The sequence below is a fragment of the Hyperolius riggenbachi genome, chromosome 10 (assembly GCF_040937935.1).
Source record: "Hyperolius riggenbachi isolate aHypRig1 chromosome 10, aHypRig1.pri, whole genome shotgun sequence".
Taxonomy (NCBI): Eukaryota; Metazoa; Chordata; class Amphibia; order Anura; family Hyperoliidae; genus Hyperolius; species Hyperolius riggenbachi.
The window spans coordinates 195857195-195883752 of record NC_090655.1 but is presented as its reverse complement, the minus strand read 5'-3'; the positions used below and the strand labels follow the sequence as shown (position 1 = coordinate 195883752).

Genomic DNA, 26558 nt, shown 5'->3' with positions numbered 1-26558 from the left:
TATTCCATACGAGGATGGCATTGCAGCTTCTGAACACTTTCTGATGCAGTGTCACTTTCCCACAGAATCGGCGATACCTCTCATGAGACACACACACACACACACACACACACACACACACACACACACACACTTTGTCATATTACTGCCACAAACATGAATCCATTTTATAGGCATTCCACATCAAAGACCAACACAAAGTGGTGTACACGTGAGAAGTGGAACTAAAATCATACATGTTTCCAAACATTTTTTTTACAAATAAATAACTGCAAAGTGGTGTGTGCATAATTATTCGACCCCCTTTGATCTGAGTGCAGTCAGTTGCCTATAGACATTGCCTGATGAGTGCTAATGACTAAATAGAGTGCACCTGTGTGTAATCTAATGTCAGTACAAATACAGCTGCTCTGTGAGGGCCTCAGAGGTTGTCTAAGAGAATATTGGGAGCAACAACACAGTGAAGTCCAAAGAACACACAAGACAGGTCAGGGATCAAGTTATTGAGAAATTTAAAGCAGGCTTAGGCTACAAAAAGATTTCCAAAGCCTTGAACATCCCACGGAGCACTGTTCAAGCGATCATTCAGAAATGGAAGGAGTATGGCACAACTGTAAACCTACCAAGACAAGGCCATCCACCTAAACTCACAGGCCGAACAAGGAGAGCGCTGATCAGAAATGCAGTCAAGAGGCCCATGGTGACTCTGGACGAGCTGCAGAGATCTACAGCTCAGGTGGGAGACTCTGTCCCTAGGACAACTATTAGACATGCACTGTACAAAGTTGGCCTTTATGGAAGAGTGGCAAGAAGAAAGGCATTGTTAACAGAAAGCATAAGAAGTCCCGTTTGCAGTTTGCCACAAGCCATGTGGGGGACACAGCAACCATGTGGAAGAAGGTGCTCTGGTCAGATGAGACCAAAATGGAACTTTTTGGCCAAAATGCATTACGCTATGTGTGGCGGAAAACTAACACTGCACATCACTCTGAACACACCATCCCCACTGTCAAATATGGTGGTGGCAGCATCATGCTCAGGGGGTGCTTCTCTTCAGCAGGGACAGGGAAGCTGGTCAGAGTTGATGGGAAGATGGATGGAGCCAAATACAGGGAAAACTTGGAAGAAAACCTCTTGGAGACTGCAAAAGACTTTAGACTGGGGCGGAGATTCACCTTCCAGCAGGACAATGACCCTAAACATAAAGCCAGGGCAACAATGGAATGGTTTAAAACAAAACATATCCATGTGTTAGAATAGCCCAAAGTCCAGATTTAAATCCAATTAAAAAATCTGTGGCAAGATCGGAAAACTGCTCTTCACAAACGCTGTCCATCTAATCTGACTGAGCCGGAGCTGTTTTTGCAAAGAAGAATGGGCAAGGATTTCAGTCTCTAGATGTGCAAAGCTGGTAGAGACATATCCTAAAAGACTGGCAGCTGTAATTGCAGCAAAAGGTGGTTCTACAAAGTATTGACTCAGGGGGCCAAATAATTACGCACACCCCACTTTGCAGTTATTTGTAAAAAATGTTTGGAATCATGTATGATTTTCGTTCCACTTCTCACGTGTACACCACTTTGTATTGGTCTTTCACGTGGAATTCCAATAAAATTGAATTAATGTGACAAAATGTGGAAAACTTCAAGGGGGCCGAATACTTTTGCAACCCACTGTATTTCACCTTTGGTCTATAAGTCAACCCGCAAAGGATGGGGACCAGCATGGGAACACGCTTCGCACAGCAATATGCTAATCTGCTCATGATGAAGTTGGAGAGTGATTTTCTATCAACCTGCACCCCCAAGCCCCTCCTCTATTACCGCTTCATCAATGACATCCTTGTCATGTGGAAAGGGAACATCTGCTCCAATTCCACAGGAATTTTATCGAATTTCATCCCACCATCAAACTGAAAATGAATCAGTGCACCTCCCACATACATTTTCTGGACACCACCATCCAGATGCCGATGGAGAGACTGTCTTATCTGAGGAGTGACAGTTTCCACCCACCAAGAAAGCAGTAATTTTCAGCCAGGCCCTGCACTATAACCGCATTTGTTCGGACACTGGTACCTTCAACTCCATAACCTCAGAAGAGACTTTTTGAACAGGGGTTACAGACACCTGACTATAAGGGGCCAACTTCAGAGGGCCACACAAGTACCCAGGGCCCAACTCCTACAGTACAAAGAGAAAAAGGAAACAAATAGAACACCTCACTGCACAAGGACAGCAGACTTAAAGAAATCTTCCCGGAATGACCACTCCTGGCCTACAGACAGCTAGCAAATCTAATCTAATCTAAGAGAAACATCTGGTCAGGAGTTCCCTGCTCCCACCTGAAAATAATGGCAGATTTCCCTGTGCGCAGAAGAGATGTAAAAACTGCAGCCACATTCAATGCACAGCTTGCCAATACCTGATTCTACAGGTGCTTTCCATATCCGGGGAACATACACATATACATCATCCAACGTGGTGTAGGCGATCAAGTGCACAAAATGCCCGGGCAGAGTTCTATACATTGAGGAAACAAGTCAAACAGTATGGAAAAGGCTAAATATGCACCGCTTTACAGTAAAGCACAAACGGAGGGATACTCCAATAGGACTACACTTTACCAAACATGCCCACAGCATAAGGAACCTGAAAATTACCATCCTAGGGGAAATTTCAAATCTGGGAAGGAACGTTGGACATTTGAATACAAGTTCATGAAGAGGTTTCAGACTCTAAGGCTACGTTTCCACTGTAGCGTGACATTTTCGCCTGCAAAAAAAAAAATCGTATAAGATTTTTCTGATTGGTGAAAATTCGCCTGTAAATTTTTATGCGAAGTTAAATATACATAATCTGCCTAGCCATGACTGCTAACAATTTGTTGTAACCATGGACCTAATGCGAATTTTTGCGCAAATAATGCAAAAATTCGCATTGCCTATACAAAGCATTGTACGCGAATCGTACGCGATGTCCGAAAGTATGATGTAGGACCTCAGATTTTTTCACGCATACGAACGCTAACGAAACTTTGCATGGAGTGGAAACGGTGACAGCTTCCACCGCATCTCTGTCCCTCTGTGCGCCGTGTGTACGGCTACTGCACAGAGGGACCTGGCGACGAGCAGTCACTCACACGTACCAGATGTGCTAGCGACAGGCTACAGCGGTGCCCCGTGTGTACCCACCATTAGCAAAGGCTTGATCATAAAGCCTGGTTTCACGAGTATGTATGAACACCATTTGGCCTCTGTCCTTTCAAAGTTTTTTTTTTTTTGTCTTCTTTTCAGACTGGTGGACTTTTTAACACTTCTTCCTGTTGCTGCTCTCTGGCTGAAAGAGAAGTTGATTATTGTGTGTGTGTTTATCTGTAGTGACAAATGCTGTCAGAGTTCATTGGACTGAGGAAGTCTTTTTACATTTCAAAGGGGTGCAACTGTGCGACAGGTCAGACTGAGCCTACAGAATCATATATAAGTCTGTATGGGATTCAAAACTTCTTAAGGTGGCCATATACTGGTCGATTTGCCAACAGATAGATCCCTCTCTGATCGAATCTGATCAGAGAGGGATCGTATGGCTGCCTTTACTGCAAACAGATTGTGAACCGATTTCAGCATGAATGCGATCACAATCTGTGGAGCTGCCGCCGCCGCCCCCCGCCGACTATACACTACCTGATCTGGCCGGCGCGAGTCCCCCGGTCTCCGCTGTCATCTGCTCCACGCTCGGCTCCAGCTTCACTGAACTTCCTGTCCGAGGAAGTTTAAACAGTAGAGGGCGCTCTACTGTTTAAACTTCCTGCCGGGACAGGAAGAAGTGAAGCATGCCGGACTCGGAGCCCAGCGGAGAAGGAGCAGCGGGGACACGCGCCGGCGGAACATGTAATGTATTACATCGGTCATTTGAACGCGCTTTCGACGCACTCCCGACCTGCCAGTGATCGAGCGAAATCTTCCGTGCGGACGGAAATCGGCGTGAACTATCGATTTCAGTCAGAAATCGTTCGGTTAACGTTTGTGCAACGATTTCACAGCAGATTCGATCACAGTGATCAAATCTGCTGTATATCGGCAGGAAAATCGTTAAAGGTATGGGCCCCTTTATTGTACGGTTCGGACACAGTTCTGTATAATACCTGAAAAAGGAAAGCTTGCAAAAAACAATGTACAGTTAGTCATTAAAGAGAACCCGAGGTGTGTTTAAAGAATGTTATCTGCATACAGAGGCTGGATCTGCCTATACAACCCAGCCTCTGTTGCTATCCCAAACCCCCCTAAGGTCCCCCTGCACTCTGCAATCCCCCATAAATCACAGCCGTGCTGTGAGGCTGTGTTTACATCTGTAGTGTCAGTCTCGGCTGCTCCCCCGCCTCCTGCATAGCTCCGGTCCCTGCCCCCATCCCTTCCCTCCAATCAGCAGGGAGGGAAGGGATGCAGGCGGGGACTGGAGTTCTGCAGGAAGCGTGGAGAGCAGCAGACTGACACTATAGAGATAGAGATAAACACAGCCAGCTCTGACAAGCTGTTTGCAATCCCTCATAAATCACAGCCACGCTGCTGACAGAGTGCAGGGGGACCTTAGGGGGGTTTGGGATAGCAACAGAGGCTGGGCTGTATAGGCAGATCCAGCCTCTGTATGCAGATAATATTCTTCAAACCCACCTCGGGTTCTCTTTAAAGGTATTACCGGAATCAACGTTTGTTGTTTTGATGTATGTATAGCACTAAGTGTGTGTAAACACAGCTAATCCAAAGGCAGGTATTCTCTATGCAAAAAAATACAGAGCTGGAACTGAGGGGACAACTCTGTAATCAATGTACACCAAAAAAAAAAAAAAAAATTTTTTAGCTGCACTTGTATTATTGCCGGACATCCAGATAAAATGTGGCAAAGGCAGCCACTTCCAAAAGCTAACATGTTTCTGAACCTAGAGGCATTCTGGGTTTGGCTTTATTGGTTGTCTGGCCCCTTTTGGCCTGAAGAAGTAGGCACAGAACCACGAAACACGTAGCCAGTGTTTATAAATAAACCACCTCATTATACCTGTGTCATCACTGGAAGTAAGCCACCTCTTCACTTTTCATTTATGTGATTTAACTAATTTAATAATGGGTGCATCTTACCCCCCCTAGTGCTTCTGACCTCCATTTTTGAGGGCTCCTGCCCAGCTTGCTCACGTTACATTTCTCAGAGAGCGATCAGGGCTAGAAACATCCAAAAAAAACACCTGATGGGATGGGGTGATAATCTCGCCTGCCTTCTCGGTTGGTTGCTGCACTATTTTGGGCTCCTGTTGTCTTTTCAAGGTGCATCGTCCTCTTACCCCATCTTGATTTCTATTAAAATTATTATTTATTTATTTTTATTAGGTCCCATGCTTTCTACAGCATACTACTTATTCTTATTGATAAACAGTGTGCTCTATTGAATTGAATATTCTATTGAATAACTTTGTCAATAAAAAGTACCGGTAATGGTTCTATGTGGTTCTGACATAATTACATGTTAATTCCAACCAGTTGGAAACCTTTATACTTTCAATACATAGCCTCTAAAAAAAAAAAAAAAACCTGTTCTAATAGAGGCCTAGTAGGCATATTTTCACGTTTCTGACTTTCTGTGACAAATCAAACACTTTTGAGTCTATTTATAAATGTGATGATCCACTGATTGCCAGAAAAACTGTATTTTAGAAGAAATAACGGCACTTTTCTTGAGATCAACTGCTCATCAAATTTAGAAAAAAGTTAAAGCTCACTGTTACCTGCAATAAGTGGCCCTAAAAACAGACTTAGTAATGGTATGTTGTTCTTAAAAAAAGAAAATCAAAACAACATTTGATAGATCCCATTTAATATCTAAAAAGGGAGATAAACAGATGTTATCTAACACAAATGTAATCCTCAGGAGTAACAGCGCTGAGTATAAAATTACACAGGAGCTCAGAAAATCCCAGGAGCCAAGTCACTAGTGCTTTTGAAAAAAAAAAAAAAAAAAAAAACACTACAGCTGATGCTAAAACTTGTCACTCTTCTGGTCATTGACAGAAACACACCTATATTCCTGAAAACCAAGCCTGCAAGTCTCCTAAAACACATACTCCATGTAGTATTAAAGTAGTTCCAACAGGCTGCTTGATCTTAGTTAAGACATTAAAGCGGATCAGAGATTAAAAACTATAACCACAAGTAACCTGCAAACAGGTTCAAAAGTTTATGATTATTTATTCCTGTGATACAATGAGGGCAGCCATGTTCTGTTTGTTACATTGTCACAGGCTGAGGGCTGGAAATGCTATCAGCTTGCCTGTGTGTAAATTCAGTCCCCTCTGCCTCTGAAATCAATGGCTAGTAACCTCCTCCTCCTGCCCAGACTGAGCTCCCATTAGCCCTTGCTATAGTGCCAAGGCATAAAAGGAGCTGCGGCTTGTTTAGTTTATACGGAATTAGAGTATTAAAACAAAAAAAAAACAAAAAAGTATTTGGCTTGAGGAATGCCCTATAAACTATATGAAAGGAACACAATTATGCAATGAGTAAAAGTTTATCTTGGATCCACTTTAAGGTGACCATTCAATTCACAGTAGATTCAATTTCCTCCAAATTTCAAACAATACTGACCAAAATCGATCAAGATCATTGATTGGAGAAGATAGAAAATCTAGATCAAGGGGCAGGAGCAGCAGAATTCAAAAGCCCATAGAGTTGTCTCCTAACACCTAGGTTCTCAAGCCATGGTACGTGTAGCCCAGGGTGCACAAAGTGTACCCGAAGCGACATGTGACATGAGATAAACGTGTATGTGCAGTGCAAAACACAATAACAAGGCTGTTTTGCACTGCAACAGGATCTGGATAGGATGGCTATATGGGCACATACATTACAGATGAAATTCAATGTTGACAAATCTAAAGTCATGCATTTTGGTCGTACCAATGGTCTAGCACCATACAAAATAAATGGGATACAGTTGGGGACATCAAACTAGGAGAAGGACTTAGGAGTACTCATCGACAACAAGTTAAATAATCGTACTCAATGCCAAGCCGCTGCAGCTAAAGCTAACAAAATTTTGGGATGCAATGAAAGGGAAATAAAAACTCGAGATACTAGCATAATATTGCCCCTGTTTAACTCTCTAGTAAGGCCACATCTGGAATATGGAATTCAGTTCTGGGCACCACATTACAAAAAAGATATTGCAGTTTTAGAGCAGGTGCAGACGAGCAACAAAATGGATATGTGGGATGGAAGGTCTCGCTTACCAAAAAAAGGTTAAACTGGGTTTATTTAGTCTAGAGAAAAGACGCCTTAGAGGAGATCTAATTAACATGTATAAATACATCAGAGGGCAATATAATAGCTTGGCGGATGAGCTTTTTGTCCCTAGGCCATCTCAAAGGCCTAGAGGACATGATCTGCGCATGGAGGAAAAACGTTTTAGCCATTTATTTAGGAAAGGGTTCTTTACAGTAAGAGTGATTAAGATGTGGAATGCATTGCCACAGGAAGTCGTTATGGCAAACTCTATACCTGCATTTAAAGGGGGCTTAGATGCTTTCCTTGCGTTGAAAGACATCCATGGCTACAATTACTAGGTTATGCCTAATGATGTTGATCCAGGGATTTTGGCTTCTTGCACACTGCAAGCGATTCAGATTCAGATTCCGCTTTTTAATCAGTTTTTACCTCCGATTCAGATTTGCAGTGTGCAAGGAGCAAACTGCAAATCTGAATCTGAATCGGAAGTAAAAACAGATTAAAAAGCGGAATCTGAATCTGAATTGCTTGCAGTGTGCAAGAGGCCTTTATCTGATTGCCGTCTGGAGTCGGGAAGGAATTTTTCCCTTTTGGGGCTAATTGGACCATGCCTTGTAAGGGTTTTTTCGCCTTCCTCTGAATCAACAGGGATATGTGAGGGAGTAGGCTGGAGTCGTACTTTGTACTGGTTGAACTCGATGGACGTATGTCTTTTTTCAACCAAAAAAAACTATGTAACTATGTTTTTTGCATTTTATTTTGCCGCCTAAAAGAGTTATCTTTAACCTCCTTGCCGGTTATCCCGAGCTGAGCTCGGGGTAACCTGCCGCGGAGGATTCCTTAGGCCCTGCTGGGCCGATTTGCATAATTTTATTTTTATACACGCAGCTAGCACTTTGCTAGCTGCGTGTCACTTACGATCGCCGCCGCTCCGATTCGCCACATCAGAGGGTGCCCCCCGAGACCCGTGCGCTGCCTGGCCAATCAGTGCCAGGCAGCGCTGAGGGGTGGATCGGGACTCCCTCTGACGTCACAACGTCGGTGACGTCATCGCGCCCGTCGGCCCGGATGACTGGGGAAGCCCTCATGGAAATACCGTTCAGAACGGGATTTCCGGATGGGCATACAGTGGAGGAAATAATTATTTGACCCCTCACTGATTTTGTAAGTTTGTCCAATGACAAAGAAATGAAAAGTCTCAGAACAGTATCATTTCAATGGTAGGTTTATTTTAACAGTGGCAGATAGCACATCAAAAGGAAAATCGAAAAAATAACCTTAAATAAAAGATAGCAACTGATTTGCATTTCATTGAGTGAAATAAGTTTTTGAACCCCTACCAACCATTAAGAGTTCTGGCTCCCACAGAGTGGTTAGACACTTCTACTCAATTAGTCACCCTCATTAAGGACACCTGTCTTAACTAGTCACCTGTATAAAAGACACCTGTCCACAGAATCAATCAATCAAGCAGGCTCCAAACTCTCCAACATGGGAAAGACCAAAGAGCTGTCCAAGGATGTCAGAGACAAAATTGTAGACCTGCACAAGGCTGGAATGGGCCACAAAACCATTAGCAAGAAGCTGGGAGAGAAGGTGACAACAGTTGTTGGTGCGATTGTTCGAAAATGGAAGAATGGAAGGAGCACAAAATGACCATCAATCGACCTCGCTCTGGGGCTCCACGCAAGATCTCACCTCGTGGGGTGTCAATGGTTCTGAGAAAGGTGAAAAAGCATCCTAGAACTACACGAGAGGAGTTAGTGAATGACCTCAAATTAGCAGGGACCACAGTCACCAAGAAAACCATTGGAAACACATTACACCGCAATGGAATAAAATCCTGCAGGGCTCGCAAGGTCCCCCTGCTCAAGAAGGCACATGTGCAGGCCCGTCTGAAGTTTGCCAATGAACACCTGAATGATTCTGTGAGTGACTGGGAGAAGGTGCTGTGGTCTGATGAGACCAAAATAGAGATCTTTGGCATTAACTCAACTCGCTGTGTTTGGAGGAAGAAAAATGCTGCCTATGACCCCCAAAACACCGTCCCTACCGTCAAGCATGGGGGTGGAAACATTTTGCTTTGGGGGTGTTTTTCTGCTAAGGGCACAGGACAACTTAATCGCATTAACGGGAAAATGGAAGGAGCCATGTATCGTGAAATCCTGAACGACAACCTCCTTCCCTCTGCCAGGAAACTGAAAATGGGTCGTGGATGGGTGTTCCAGCACGACAATGACCCAAAACATACAGCAAAGGCAACAAAGGAGTGGCTCAAGAAGAAGCACATTAAGGTCATGGAGTGGCCTAGTCAGTCTCCGGACCTTAATCCAATAGAAAACCTATGGAGGGAGCTCAAGCTCAGAGTTGCACAGAGACAGCCTCGAAACCTTAGGGATTTAGAGATGATCTGCAAAGAGGAGTGGACCAACATTCCTCCTAAAATGTGTGCAAACTTGGTCATCAATTACAAGAAACGTTTGACCTCTGTGCTTGCAAACAAGGGTTTTTCCACTAAGTATTAAGTCTTTTATTGTTAGAGGGTTCAAAAACTTATTTCACTCAATGAAATGCAAATCAGTTGCTATCTTTTATTTAAGGTTATTTTTTTCGATTTTCCTTTTGATGTGCTATCTGCCACTGTTAAATTAAACCTACCATTGAACTGATACTGTTCTGAGACTTCATTTCTTTGTCATTGGACAAACTTACAAAATCAGTGAGGGGACAAATAATTATTTCCTCCACTGTATGCGCCGGCGGCGATCGGTGCATACGGGGGGGGGGCATGTAGCTAGCGCTAGGCTAGCTACATGCTAAAAAAAAAAAAAAAACTCCCTGCCGTACGCAGCAAATTTTTAGAACGGCAGGGAGGTTAACCTATTTTAGTTCCTGGACGTAGTTTCTACGTCCAGGAACCATACGCGCGCTCCCAGCCCGCGGTTCGTTAGCCAGGCAATCAGTGAATCGGGCTGTGGTGCCCGATCACTGATTCCTCTCCCCCGCTGAAAAAGCAAAAGCTTCTCTCGGAAGCTGCGCTTTTTCTGGCTGTTGCCTCCCCCGTGCGTCTCTCTAAGCGTATGTTACGCTTAGAGTGACATCATGTAAACAAACTCATGGCCGCCATCTTGTGGCCAAAAAGTAAAACTACAACTAAAAGTAAAAAAAAAAAAAAAAAAAAACTAAACACATTTACATTATAAAACTATTGTTTACATCCCACCCTCCCAAAAATACCCAAATAAAATGTTTAACCATTTACCGCCATCCTAACGTATTAAAACGTCATGCTTACCGCTATTAACAGCAACATGACGTTTTAATACGTCGCGCATTCCCGCCGCTGCTACCGCCGTGTGTCCGCCGCTACCGCCGCCATTACCGTCGGGATCCCGTGCTGGGCGATTGGGGAAGAGGACTGAACAGTCCTCTACCCAATCGCAGTGCCTGGAGTGAATGGACGTGACCGCGAACAGCGGCTACGTCCATTCACATAAACAGGAAATGTAACAGTTTAACCTCCTTAGCGGTAACCCCGTGTGTGACACGGGGTAAGCCGCCGGAGGGTGCCGCTCAGGCCCTGCTGGGCCGATTTGCTTAATTTTTTTTTTGCTGGACGCAGCTAGCACTTTGCTAGCTGCGCCAGCACCCCGATCGCCGCCGCCGCGCGCCCGATCGCCGCTATCCGGTGCGGCGCGCGGCCCCCCCCCCCCCCAGACCCCGAGCGCTGCCTGGCCAATCAGTGCCAGGCAGCGCCGAGGGGTGGATCGGGTCTCCCAATGACGTCCCGACGTCGCTGACGTCGGTGACGTCATCCCGCCCCGTCGCCATGGCGACGGGGGAAGCCCTCCAGGAAATCCCGTTCTTTGAACGGGATTTCCTGATCGCCTATCGCCGGAGGCGATCGGCGGGGCTGGGGGGATGCCGCTGAGCAGCGGCTATCATGTAGCGAGCCCTCGGCTCGCTACATGATAAAAAAAAAAAAAAAATTAAAAAAAACTGTTGCGCTTCCCCCTGGCGGTATTTTTCATACCGCCAAGGGGGTTAATAAAGTGTGTAAAAAAAAAAAAAAAAAAAAAGTGAACACGTCCTATGAGTGTTCACCAGCGCCATCTTGTGGCCAAAAAGTATATTACACTTACAAAATACATACATTTTCAAGTATATACACATCATTAATAAAATTACACTTCCAACCCTCCCCCCCAAAAAAAACACTTGTAAAAAAAAAAATCAGCTTAAAAAAAATAAATAAATAGTTACCTTAGGGACTCAGCTTTTTTTATTCTATATTTTATGGGGGAAAATTAATTTTAATTTATTACATAGGGGCTTGTAATTATGGCCAGAACAAACAGAAAAATAACCACTTATATTTCAAAATAATATACTGTCGCCATACATTGTGGTAGGGACATAATCTAAACGGTTTAATTATCGGGACCACTGGGCAAATAAAACGTGTTTGTTTTATCCACAGGAGAATGTTTAATTTTAAAACTATAAAGGCTGAACACTGAGAAATAATGATTTTTTTTCTTTTTTTTTCTGTTTTTCTCATTAAAATGCATTTAGAATAAAAAAATTCTTAGCAAAATGTACTATCCACAGAAAGCCTAATTGGTGGCGAAAAAAACGAGGTATAGATCATTTTCTTGTGATAAGTAGTAATAAAGTTATTAGGGAATAAAAGGGAGGAGCGCTGACAACTGAAAATTGCTCTGGTCCGTTAGGATAAAAACCCTTGGGGGTGAACTGGTTAATATAAAAAAATAAAAAAAAAATACATTACAATAGAAAAAAAAAATGTAAATATTTACCTACGGGTCTAAACTTTTTAAATATCAATGTAAAGATGAAATTTTTCTATATTTTTTTATTTTAAACTTGTAAATAGTGATAGATGGAAAACGGAAAAAATGCACCTTTATTTCCAAATAAAATATTGTCGCCATACATTGTGATAGGGACATAATTTTAACAGTGTAATAACCGGGACATATGGGCAAATACAATACGTGAGTTTTAATTATGGAGGCATGTATTATTTTAAAACTATAATGGCTGAAAACTGAGAAATAATGATTTTTTTCCGTTTTTTCTTATTCTTCCTGTTAAAATGCATTTACAGTAAAGTGGCTCTTAGCAAAATGTACCCGCCAAAGAAAGCCTAATTGGTGGCGGGAAAAACAAGATATAGATCAGTTAATTGTAATAAGTAGTGATAATCGCATCCCGGCGCATTTTATCGTCGGGTTAATCGATACTACCACCCGTACTCAGCGTCGCACTGCAGATTCCCAACGACAGCCGCAGGCTAGTCAACACATGCAGGAGAAAGGCTCCTGCACGCGTTGTTAGATGTGAAACAGGCCTCAGGCATGTAAGTGGCAGCTTCTGTCTTGTCCAGGGCTGCAAAAACTACGACCCATAGCCCAGCGATAGAAGGCAGGATTCTGCTCCTCTCCCCTTCTAACCCCTGCTGTCAGCGTATGTACAAGAGAAAAATTAACTGCAATCAAGTGTTTGCGATAACAAACTGAGTCTTTTACAGCGCTCTGGAGGAATTTTGGCCCACTCATCTTTGCAGAATTGTTGTAATTCAGCTTTATTTGAAAGTTTTCTAGCATGAACCGCCTTTTTAAGGTCATGCCACAACATCTCAATAGGATTCAGGTCAGGACTTTGACTAGGCCACTCCAAAGTCTTCGTTTTGTTTTTCTTCAGCCATTCAGAGGTGGATTTGCTGGTGTGTTTTTTGGGTCATTGTCCTGCTGCAGCACCCAAGATCGCTTCAGCTTGAGTTGACGAACAGATGGCCGGACATTCTCCTTCAGGATTTTTTGGTAGACAGTAGAATTAAAGGTTCCATCTATCACAGCAAGCCTTCCAGGTCCTGAAGCAGCAAAACAACCCCAGACCATCACACCACCACCATATTTTACTGTTGGTATGATGTTCTTTTGCTAAAATACTGTGTTACTTCTACGCCAGATGTAACGGGACACGCACCTTCCAAAAAGTTCAACTTTTGTCTCGTCGGTCCACAAGGTATTTTCCCAAAAGTCTTGGCAATCATTGAGATTTTTTTTAGCAAAATTGAGACAAGCCTTAATGTTCTTTTTGCTTAAAAGTGGTTTGCGCCTTGGATGTCTGCCATGCAGGCCGTTTTTGCCCAGTCTCTTTCTTATGGTGGAGTCGTGAACACTGACCTTAATTGAGGCAAGTGAGGCCTGCAGTTCTTTAGAGATTAGACCTGTCCTCACTCAGGATTAAAAGTCGCTCTCTGTAGATAAGGAAAAAAAGTGGGGATCGACCCCTCCACCAGGGGTGGATATTGATAATGTAAAAGTGAACAGAGGCGCCAGCAGGATAAAAGATACTAAAAAGCTTAAAATTCCTCAGGAGGTGGTGGTGGACTCGCCTCCCTGAAGTAGACAGGATACCGTCAGTTTTTATGACAACAGGTTTATTTATATACTCCAAAACAGTGCAACACGTTTCACTGGTATATTCCCACTTCTTCAGGCAATATCACCACAATGAATAGAAGAGCGAAAAAAAGATAGAGTGCAGTGTCACAAAAAGACACCATGTGCAAAGTATGGTCGAACAGTGTAGCATATGAATGTGATTGCCTACCGTACTTGGTTTACACTATGCTATTAGCACTATGACACTTTATTCCCTCCTTTGGGACTGTGTATTGGATTATTGCTTATTAATATTGTATTGTTATATGTGCCCTGCCTCCATATACAATTGATTTTCAGTGTTTTTATGTAACTTTTCATATAAAGATGGGATATACTTAGGCCTTTATCAGTTTGGTGCAGTTTATTGGTGGTCTTTTCTTCGTTAGTGCAGTAACCAGTACCTTGTCAGGAATATAGTATACCTCACTGATAAGCAAATAACAGCCATACAAGTTTTCCTGGCATAATACAACTTGGGGAGAGATAGAAATAGTCAATAGTTCATTTATTTTAACACTTAAAGTGTAACAGTCGAGTATAAAATTAAAAAAAAAAAAAATCTATTCTTTATTTGTATCTGGTAAACAAGTAATAAAGATGCTAACCAGGCAATCCAAAAGTTAAAAATTACTATTACTTTTCTTGTAGATAATTGATCATTCCCCAGTTTGCCTAACTTATTTTGTATATTGCCGCACAAAGGAAGTTGCAGGGCATGCTTCTTTACTTTCCCTTAAGATTTAATGAATGCAGCCTGATTGGCTGAAGCCTCTTTCCCTCCAGATTTTCCCTCCTACACCTATGTTCCTTTTAGATTGGCCAATATGTCTCATGCTGAGACCATGCACTTTCAATTTTTGGGGGCGAGCAATGCATACACAATCAGGCAGAGGAGAGAAAGTGAGTAAATGACATCAAGATTGGCTTCAAAATAGCCACAGTTAAAATGGGAAATGCTAAAAAGGATTTTCTCTTTTTACTTTAGAAAAATCCCTAAAATCAAAATGTGGACAGTAAATAAAGCAAGCATTTATCTACTTATACAGTGGGATGTGAAAGTTTGGGCAACCTTGTTGATCGTCAGGATTTGCTTGTATAAATCGTTGGTTGTTACAATAAAAAAATGACAGTTAAATATATAATATAGGAGACACACAGTGATATTTGTGAAGTAAAATTACGTTTATTGGATTTACAAAAAGTGTGCAATAATTGTTTAAACATTAAGCAGGTGCATAAATTTGGGCACCACACAAAAGAAATGAAATCAATAGTTAGTAGATCCTTTTGCAGAAATTACAGCCTCTAAATGCTTGCTGTGGGTTCCAATGAGAGTCTGGATTCTGGTTGAAGGTATTTTGGACCATTCCTCTTTACAAACCATCTCTAGTCCATTCAGGTTTGATGGCTTCCGAGCATGGACAGCTCTCTAACTCACACCACACATTTTCAATTATATTCAGGTCTGGGGACTGAGATAATCATTCCAGAATGTTGTACTTGTGCCTCTGCATGAATGCTTAGTGGATTTTGAGCAGTGTTTAGGGTCATTGTCTTGTTGAAAGATACAGTCCCGGCACAGCTTCAGTTTTGTCACTGATTCTTGGACATTGGTCTCTGGAATCTGCTGATACTATGTGGAATCCATGCATCCCTCAACTTTGACAAGATTCCCAGTCCCTGCACTGGCCACACAGCATGATGGAATCACAAACATATTTTACTGTAGGAGCAGATGTTTTTCTTGGAATGCTGTGTTTTTCTTCCATGCATAATTCCCCTTGTTATGCCCAAATAACTGAATTTTAGTTACATCAGTCCACAGCACCTTATTCCAAAATGAAGCTGGCTTGTCCAAATGTGCTTTAGCATACTTCAAGCAGCTCTGTTTGTGCTGTGGGCGGAGAAAAGGCTTCCTCTGCATCACTCTCGCATACAGCATCTCCTTGTGTAAAGTGCGCCGAATGGTTGAACGATGCACAGTGACTCCATCTGCAGCAAGATGATGTTGTAGGTCTTTGGTGCTGGTCTGTGGGTTGACTGACTGTTCTCACCATTCGTCACTTCTATTTATCCGAGATTTTTCTTGGTTTGCCACTTCGAGCCTTAACCATGAACTGAGCCTGTAGTCTTCCATTTCCTCAATATGTTCCTAACTGTGGAAACAGACAGCTGAAATCTCTGAGACAGCTTTCTGCATCCTTCCTCTAAGGCTGGTTTCACAGTGGGACGTTAAAGTCCCACGTTACAGCAGCCAGTAACACAGCCTAACTCACAGCACTGTAAAATCAATTGTGCTGTTCACAGTGCCTACATTGCGTTACATAGTAACGCAGCACATTAAAACAAAGTGCTGCATGCTGTACGTTATACTGGGCTAAGCAGCGTTTATTGAGCACTTTCTGTAAATCCAATAAACTTAATTTCACTTCTCAAATATCACCGTGTGTGTCTTTCCTATATGATATATTTAACTGACATTTTTTACCGCAACAACCAACGATTTATACAGGAAAATCATGACAATTAACAAGGTTGCCCAAACTTTCGCATCCCACTGTATTATGTGTGTTTTGGTTTTTTTTTGAGATTTTGAAATAGTATGGCTGACAGCTCCTCTTTAACCACTTGCCGACCGCCTACTTCATATTGGCGGCGGCAAAGTGGCAGCCCCAGGACCACGTAACGCAGATTGGCGTCAGGTCCTGGGGCACTCTCTGGCCGGGGATCGCGCGCTGGGATGCACGCGCATCCACCGGCAATAGGCTCCGCCCACCCGCGACGTCAACCCGCCGGCCAATCGGAAGCGCCGGCGGGTTGTTAACCCCGCGATCGCCGCTACAAAGTGTATAATACACTTTGTAATGTATACAAAGTGTATTATACAGGCTGCCTCCTGCCCTGGTGGTCCCAGTGTCCGAGGGACCACCAGGGCAGGCTGCAGCCACCCTAGTCTGCACCCAAACACACTGATCTGCCCCCCCCTGCCCCCTGATCGCCTACAGTACCCCTCAGACCCCCCCCTGCCCACCCCCCAGACCACCATTTGCACACAATCACCCCCCTAATCACCAATCAATCACTCCCTGTCACTATCTGTCAACGCTATTTTTTTTTTTAGTCCCTAAACTGCCCCCTGCTCCCTCCTGATCACCCCCCCACCCCTCAGATTCTCCCCAGACCCCCCCAGACCCTCCCCCCCCCTGTGTACTGTATGCATCTATCCCCCCTGATCAACTGTCAATCACCTGTCAATTACCTGTCAATCACCTGTCAATCACCCGTCAATCACCCTGTCACTGCCACCCATCAATCAGCCCCTAACCTGCCCCTTGCGGGCAATCTGATCACCCACCCACACCAATAGATCGCCCGCAGATCCGACATCAGATCACCTCCCAAATCCATCGTTTACATCTATTCTCTCCTCTAAACACCCACTAATTACCCATCAATCACCCCCTATCACCACCTGTCACTGTTACCCATCAGATTAGACCCTTGCGGGCACCCAATCGCCCGCCCACACGCTCAGATTGCCCTCAAACCCCCCCTTATCGATTCGCCAGTGCATTATTTACATCCGTTCTTCCCTGTAATAACCCACTGATCACCTGTCAATCACCCCCTGTCACTGCCACCCATCAATCAGCCCCTAACCTGCCCCTTGCGGGCAATCTGATCACCCACCCACACCAATAGATCGCCCGCAGATCCGACATCAGATCACCTCCCAAGCTCAGTGTTTACATCGATTCTCTCCTCTAAACACCCACTAATTACCCATCAATCACCCCCTATCACCACCTGTCACTGTTACCCATCAGATTAGACCCTAATCTGCCCCTTGCGGGCACCCAATCACCCGCCCACACCTCAGAACGCCCTCAGACCCCAGCCCTGATCACCTCGCTAGTGCATTGCTTGCATCTATTTCCCCCCTCTAATCACACCTTGAGACACCCATAAATCACCTCCTGTCACCCCCTAGCACACCTACCCATCAGATCAGGCCCTAATTTGCCCCGTGTGGGCTCCTGATCACTCGGCCAAACCCTCAGATCCCCCTCAGACCCCCTTCCGATCACCTCCCCAGTGCATTGATTGCATCTATTTTCCCCTCTAACCGCCCCCTGAGACACCCATCAATCACCTCCTGTCACCCCCCTAGCACTCCTATCCATCAGATCAGGCCCAATACATCCTGTCATCTAAGAGGCCACCCTGCTTATGACCGTTTCCACAAAATTTGTGAAAAAAAACAATTAAAATCAATTTCCGCTAACTTGTGACAAAAAAAAAAAATCTTCTATGAACTCACCATCCTCCTAATGGAATACCTTGGGGTGTCTTCTTTCTAAAATGGGGTAATTTGTGGGATTCCTATACTGTCCTGGCATTTTAGGGGCCCTAAACCGTGAGGAGCAGTCTTGAAACGAAATTTCTCAAAATGACCTGTGAAATCCTAAAGGTACTCATTGGACTTTGGGCCCCTTAGCGCAGTTAGGGTGCAAAAAAGTGCCACACATGTGGTATCGCCGTACTCAGGAGAAGTAGTATAATGTGTTTTGGGGTGTATTTTTCCACATACCCATGCTGAGTGGGAGAAATATCTCTATAAATTGACAATTGTGTGTTAAAAAAAGAAAACAATTGTCATTTACGGAGATATTTCTCCCACCCAGCATGGGTATGTGTAAAAATACACCCCAAAACACATTATACTACTTCTCCTGAGTACGGCAATACCACATGTGTGGCACTTTTTTGCAGCCTAACTGCGCTAAGGGGCCCAAAGTCCAATGAGCATCTTTAGGCTTTACAGGGGTGCTTACAATTAGGCACCCCCCAAAATGCCAGGACAGTGAACACACCCCACAAATGACCCCATTTTGGAAAGTAGACACTTCAAGGTATTCAGAGAGTAGCATAGTGAGTCCGTGGCAGATTTCATTTTTTTTTGTCGCAAGTTAGAAGAAATGGAAACTTTTTTTTTTTTTTTTTTTTTTTGTTATAAAGTGTCATTTTCCGCTAACTTGTGACAAAAAATAAAATCTTCTATGAACTCACCATGCCTCTCACTGAATACTTTGGGATGTCTTCTTTCCAAAATGGGGTCATTTGGGGGGGGATTTGTACTATCCTGGAATTTTAGCCCCTCATGAAACCTGACAGGTGCGCAGAAAAGTCAGAGATGCTTGAAAATGGGAAAATTCACTTTTGGCACCATAGTTTGTAAACGCTATAACTTTTACCCAATCCAATAAATATACACTGAATGGGTTTTTTTTTATCAAAGACATGTAGCAGAATAACTTTCGCGCTCAAATGTATAGGAAATTTTACTTTATTTGAAAAATGTCAGCACAGAAAGTTAAAAAAGTCATTTTTTTGACAAAATTCATGTCTTTTTTGATGAATATAATAAAAACTAAAACTCGCAGCAGCAATCAAATAGCACCGAAAGAAAGCTGTATTAGTGACAAGAAAAGGAGGTAGAATTCATTTAGGTGGTAGGTTGTATGACTGAGCAATAAACCGTGAAAGCTGCAGTGGTCCGAATGGAAAAAAAGGCTCTGGTCCTTAAGGGGTTTTATGACTGCAGTCCTTAAGTGGTTAAGGAATGCTTTACCTTAAATTTTAATTTAAATTTTTTTTTTTTAAGCAAAGTGGCCGCAGAATTATGCAAATTTTGTATGCAAGTTTATACAGCTTGAAATTGGACCAACTGAAACCTTCCAGGGTGGAATTTGACTGGCCCATTTTCATACATTTGCAAATAAAATTTGCTTGGTTCTGCGTCAAATCGGATTTGCAACTCACTGACCATACCTAAACAATAGTCTGTATTTCATCCAAACTCCTCTTTCATCCCATATGTGAGGCAGACAGGCACCAACCTTTTTTATAATCAAGTATACAAGAATGGGGCGGCACATTAACATTTGTGGGGAGTAGCAGTGGATGTGGCATGAAGAAACAGATTCCCGGGAGCTTTCATGCTGAACAAGCTGGTTAAAGCACTGGGCACAGAAAGATATGTGTCAGTTCAAAGGTGAAATTACTGCTGCTGGTGAGGTGAGGCAGGTGGCGGTTCCACAGATTTGGGGATTAATTTTATGCTGAAATAGATTTTAAATCTGTGTGCAGTGTGTGGGCAGCCAATAGGTTCCTCTCTGATCAGATTCAATCAGGAAGGGATCTATCTGATGGTCAATCTGGTTGCCATCTATAAGTGTACGGTCCCCTTTAGGAAGGTTTGTAATGGATTGTGGCTTTGTGAGGGCTGCTGTAAATTAACTTGCCTAAGGGGGATGCTCCTTAGCAGCCCCCCTCCCCCCCCATCTCCATCTTGCAGCTGAGGGATCTATTGCCTGCCCACACACTGCATACTGATTTCCAATCAATTTCAACATGAAATATACTTGAACTCGCCCTGCTGCCACCCACAAGTGTACACGAGTGTGGTGACGTTGCTACATGTGCTGGTGTTACGTGGTACAGCCGCTTGCTGTGATGCCGGAACACCATAGAAGGCCAGGATCCAGGTGAGCCTTCAACATTGCACACCGGCATATATACACTTAAGGGCCCGTTTCCATATACTGCGCTTTCAGCCGTGCTTATGGAAACGTAATCGCAGGGACAGCAGACAGTGCATAGACTGCAATGTGTGCTGTTTCCATTCCTGTGATTCACTTTTGAATCACAGCTGAAGCGCAGCACACAGTTGCCTGCATTTCACAAGCTCCGCCTCCTGGTAGTGACGTGCAACGCAGAGCCGCGTGGCTCTGTGTTACATGGAAACAAGCCCTAAGAGGTGGCAGCAGGACAATTTCTAATAGATATCAAGCTGTGTACGAGCATGGCTATAATGCAGCTCTCCTTACGTTGGTCTGTACTACTGCACAGGTGCAGTCATACTCGCACAGACACAGTGCGGCCACACTCGTGCACAAAGAGGAACATGGCTGTGGCCGGTCAGAGGGCAGTGACAGTGGTCTTAAGGAGGATGAGGGAAGCCTGTAGAGGATCCAGAGTTTTCCCTCTTTTTAGGCAAGTCATTTTTTGTGTAAAATGAACTTAAAATATATTAGTCTGTTACATGAACACACAAGGCCTGAACATAGGCATTAAACAGGGTTATAACATCCAAAAATTGCCAAAATATAGTTAGCGCCCCAAAAACATATGGAATCCATTTTATTTTTCTAAAATAGGTCCCTATATGTCCCCCAATTTTGTTTTTCTATTTATCTGGTCTGGGTGCCTGTGACAAACTGCAGGAACTGTGCAATGCCAGCAGGATTGTGGGGAAAAATGTTTCCTTTTTCTTCCTACACAGCTTGCACAGAGATGTAAGCCTGTTAACCTAGGTGATGTTTGTTTGTTGAGGGAAGGACAGTAAGCTGCAGCAACATGCAGGTAAAATGAACAGTGAGCTGGGTTGATAAAACCACACACACACACACACACACACACACACACACACACACACACACACACACACGTCACTTTTGGCATCACAGAGAAACAGTAAAGATGGAAACCAGCAGAAATATATAGATTTTTTTCCCCGTACCACATTTCTCCTAAATTTTCCAATGAACATTAAAAACAAAAAGGTGTAGGTAAACTAAATAAATAATTTCATATCAGTTCATTTTTAGTTTTAGTTAAAATTGAGTTCCCACTTTAAGATTGTTTTCAATAATATATTCACCACACATATGAAGACCTGCATCCAAAGATATTTGCTGCAACAAGTGATATCCAGCATATTTGTTGCTAAACCAGCATAGTGTATTGGAAGTGTATCAACAAATTCAGAACAACTCCATTTTCAGAACAATAAAAGAAAAACCAACCATGAAAAGTCAGGAGCAATTCATCAGTAGTCATTAAACTCCTTAGGTAGAAAGCAAAATGTCAAAAATTTTCGGTACTTATCCGTTAGCCGGGCGCATCCAGCAGGTGGCGCTAATTACTATTCCACCTCCAGGCCGACATGGATAGTAGGGAAAGATGTAACTCTGGTGGAGTTTTGTCGCCACCTAGAGGATGCGCCCGGCTAACGGATAAGTACCAAAATTTTCACACCCTGGGCCATATGCAATTATCTTTTCCTCCTGAGTTTTCTCCTAGGAGATAATTTTTCATTTTCTATTTAAAGTAACTTTTCAGCACGTGCCAAAAAGTAGATGAAAAAGTACTATCAAAATTATTTTTAGCATTTTCTTGCTTGCAGGTGTTTTAACCATTTTCGGACCGCAGTGATTGAGATCTACGCCCTGTTTTGGTGGGCTCCTGGCTGGCAGGGCGTAGATCTCAATCACTGGCCGCAGCGCGCATCCGCCGCTACCCGCCGATCGCGCCGCTCAAACCCGACAATTCTCGACGCATCTCACAGGCTCTGCCTGTCTCTGACGGCAGTCATGTGAGCCGGTCAGGAGCCGCTTTCATTGGCTCCTGGCCCTGTCTTTCAATGTAAGCTGTTCCCATTGGCTTGCATTAAAAAACAGGGTCAGGAGCCAATGAAAGCGGCTCCTGACCGGCTCACATGACTCTGCCGTCATAGAGACGGTAGAGTCTATGTCCTGAGGGTCTCGGCGAGCGGCGATGACGGCGGTTGCGGCGGGTATGTGCGGCGATTCGTCAGGATTTCGTCGGGATTGGACCAGCGGTCTCTGGTCTTTAAGTGCCCAGAGACCGCTGGTCCTTAAGTGGTTAAAAAGCATGTTATTGACAATTTTGTAAATATCACATAGGAGAAAAAGTTAATTGCATATGGGCCCCAGTCGTTAAAGTTTCTGTTTGCAGGTGATGTGTAACCAGAATTGGGGGGGGGGGGGGGGGGGAAATACATGTCTTGTTTAGGGGTCCCAGCAGGAAACCTCATAGGGAACAGTTCTCCAATCACAGCACCCTGCACAGCTCAAAGCATTGTGAATGGCCAAATAGTGTGGGTGTAGTTTACTACAAACTATCTGAAACCTAGCAGTTCGAGAAGGTGCTGTCCACCTAAACACACAGGAAGAATATCCCTATAAGGTTTCCTACAGGGTCCCCTAAAGTAGACTAGTACCAAAAAATATACATCTATCTAGCATACTCACAATTTGCAAATATTGTTAAGACACTGTTCTTAGCAGAAGCAGAAAATCAAATACAACTCCACAAGAAAAAAATAAAAAAATGAATAATACAGTAATAACATGATGATCACCATCATAATTTCCATCACTGCACACTACAATAACTCACTGTCATTTTCTACTACTTCGTAATATTACTCAAATGGAATTACAGGTTTTAACTAAAGACAACCCCTAGGTAAAAAAAAAAAAAAAAAAAAAAAAAAAACAGGCAAGACAACTATTTTCCATTAGTGATAAGGGGCCCATACACTCAGCCGGTTTTCTGGCCGACCGAGCGATCAAAATCGATCGATTGCAAATCGGTTGGCCAATCGACCGATCGACGGATTTCCATCGAACTGGCAGGGTGGAAAATCTAGGTCGATCTGATGAGATTGCTTATCATTTTCCATTGGCCCTAATGGAAATCTGATGGCAAAAAAATACCATCAGATCGAATTTCAATAGATTTCAAACTGAAATCTATTGGAATTCTATCCTGGTAAAAAATGTTCTAAAAACAGATCAGATAGATCATCAGATGCATTTCTTATCTATCTGCTGCTAATCTGACGAGTGTATGGGCACCTATAGAATCAGTAGATAAAAGCAGTGCTGATGTTTACAACAGGGGAAAAGTGTAACAGGATTTTAATAAAAAATTAAAAAAAAAAAAAAAAAACTCAAGGGCTTCTAGCTGCTGACAATACTAAAACCTACACGACTTGTTTTCATTTACAAAAGTACTTTACTGTTTTTCTTACTAAACTACACTACACAGCTGACCTAACATTGGCCTGGCAAACAATGTAATGCAGGATCTTGAAGCAAGCCATTTGTAAATCTATTTTAAACACTAATGGGGCCCATACACTCAGCCGATTTTCTGGCCGATCGATTGATCGTTTGCAAATCGGTTGGCCAATCGACCGATCGATGGCCGATTTAGATCGATTTCTATCGAACTTGCAGGGTGGAAAATTTAGGTCGATCTGATGAGATTGCTTATCAGTTTGCATTGGCCTTAATGGAAATCTGATGGCAAAAAAAATGACATCAGATCGAATTTCAATAGATTTCAAACTGAAATCTATTGGAATTCTATCCTGGTAAAAAAAATGTTCTAAAAACGCATCAGATAGATCATCAGATGCATTTCTTATCTATCTGCTGCCAATCTGACGAGTGTATGGGCACCTTAACAGCTTCCAAAATCAGAGATGGCCTTGCACATAGGAAAGGGGCATCTCAGTTAGTATTTAAAGGAAATCTAAAGCAAAAATAAATAAATAAAATAAAAAGCCATGGCGCCTGTGCGGTCCTTGACACTCACGTCTCAATCATGCTTGTATAATCTCATACTACGCATGCCCGAGGATGCCCGTGGCCAGGGCTTTGCAGGCGCACTGGCGATCGAATGGCTCAGTCACCAGAAAGAAAACTGGCTCACTTCGTGGTCCAGAGCATCGGTTTGTCCCAGGGCGGGAACAGGACGACTGCAGGCGGCCGGTAGAAGCCCCAGGTAAGTTAAGCTGACTATTGCATTTTGCTTTAGGTTTCCTTTAAAGGAACTTGTAATAACCAAAAATAAAACATTGCACAAAAATAGTGACCCTAATATATATATATATATATATATATATATATATATATATATTTTCCACATCACATTTCTATAAAATCTGACAGTGAACATTAAAACAGTAGAAGTAAGCCGAGTACATAATTTCGTATTGGATGAGTTATTTCATTTTTCTCAGTTAGTATGAACTGTCATTCCACTTTAAAATTACCACAAGACAGTGCTCACAAGCTGCCAGCCACGGTTTAGCAATATGTAGCAACTTTTGAAATAATGTAACTACATAACTAATCATACATGTTGAAGCAGCCAGCTAACACTTGTGTAAACAAATGATCAGCTGGGGGAGTGAAGCCCGGGTCACACAGGAGGTGTGCCTGAGTTACTCCAATCTCCCACAGCAGCAAATCACTGACACTACACTGACTGGCTGTGGGAAACTATTCAGTGTGAGGCAAGAATGGTGCTTTCAGCAGGAAGATGAAACTTTAGGCAACTCCAGTCCCCAACCCCATTGTCCCCATGCCCTGTGGAAGGGACCCCCATCTCTGTGCCAGCAGCCCCCCTCAGTGCCCAGCCACCAGCAATCTACAGTCCACAGCACCAGCGTCTCCTCACCTCAGCCAGGGCGCCCCATCACTCCCCCGGGGCTTTGTCAGTGCAGAGAACAGCAGAGATGATAACACCGTCTCAATGCTCACACCCGCCTCCTAATGTCGTCACTGAGTCGCTGGGGTGACGTCACTCGCCGCTCCGAATAAGCTCTTCTGAGCCCCTTAGCTGCGCTCCACAGATGTCGTGGTCGCCATTTTGGACCGAACCAGAAGTGACGCCACCAGCTGGGCGGATTCCGAACTACCTGACTGAAGAGCGCTGGGAGCGGAGAGCGCCTGCAGATTGGCTACGGCTAACGTACAACCTATTGCGATTGGATAAGCGAGAGAAAGCCACACCCAAATGATTGGGGAGATCGACCAATGGGGATCCGGATGCAAAAGAGGGAGGTCGGGCGTAAGAACCAGTCAATTACGTCCAGCTGCACAGCTATTGGCTAACTAGTGTGTGCACGTCCCATTGGAGGCGGGGAAGCTAAGACCTCATAAGAATTCCTATTGCTTAGAAGAGTTTTCAACTTGCATAGTGACAACAGAGAGAGGCAAATAGCCCACGTGGATAATGCATTAGATTTATTTGTACGAACGTACTTCATACTTTATTTAACAAACTCCCACAACGCCCAACTTCAACATGGCGGTAACAGCGTCAGCTGCCCGACTATACACTCAGGCGCACACTCGCAGCCTCACGTGCAGCAGGGCAGGTGCGTCTGCTGCCATTGGCTGAGTGCTTTCTATTGTGTTAGGGACCGCCCAGTATAGTGGTGGGAGTTGATAATTGAGGGTTATGCGAGGCTGCTGTATGCGTTGAATAAATGCGACTGCTGCATGTGGGAGCGTTTGAAGTGGGAAGGCTGGCGCTTGTGGACTGTATTATCTCATTAACAATTGCTATAATGGCGTTTGTACTAATATTTAATTCAGGTTTTACAGCCTTACCTTGAAGAGATTAGATTAGGTATGGACTGTAATGCCACTCGCACAGCAGACCTGAAGAGGGCAGCATTTAAATAATGTATTATGTGGTTTAAGAGTGGGGTATAGGCTATAGTTTTCCTATTAACATTTTTTTAAGGCTTGTATATTCTTTTTGCCAACTCTGTCTTGGGCACCCTCTTGAACTGCTAGGTTTGCATTTCCAATAGGTTGTAGTAAACTATGCTCATACTACTTGGCCAGTCACAACGCTATTGTGTTGTAAAAGTGCTATGTATGGAGAAGTGTTCTTGCTGAGGTTTCCGAGGGATCTCCTACCTAAAGTACACTAGCGCCAGCAATTGTAAAGTGCTAACCGCACATATGCTTGTCTCAGATCAATGCATAGTGATGAGTAACGGGTGGGAAAGTTATGTGATCAAAATGCCAGAAAAAAACGGGTGGCTTTTTAGTTTCGAGTCTGCAGGGTTAAAGCTGTCTTGATTGGGTGTGGCAAGGGTGCAAGTGCCTCTGGCCCCAAAGGTTTTTAGTAGGGGGGGGGGG

General features: G+C 43.6%; 1 protein-coding gene across 2 annotated transcripts in view; it reads right to left on the bottom strand.

Annotated features, from left to right (window-relative positions):
• Positions 1–25356, bottom strand: part of KDM2A (lysine demethylase 2A) — a 142151-nt gene extending 116795 nt beyond the window's left edge. The window contains exon 1 of one of the 2 annotated variants that reach the window (XM_068255551.1): positions 25081–25356. The gene's annotated coding sequence lies outside the window, so the exon portion shown is untranslated. The remainder of the gene's footprint in view (positions 1–25080) is intronic. The other variant, XM_068255552.1, reaches the window with a different exon arrangement.
• Between the last annotated feature and the right edge of the window lie 1202 nt (positions 25357–26558).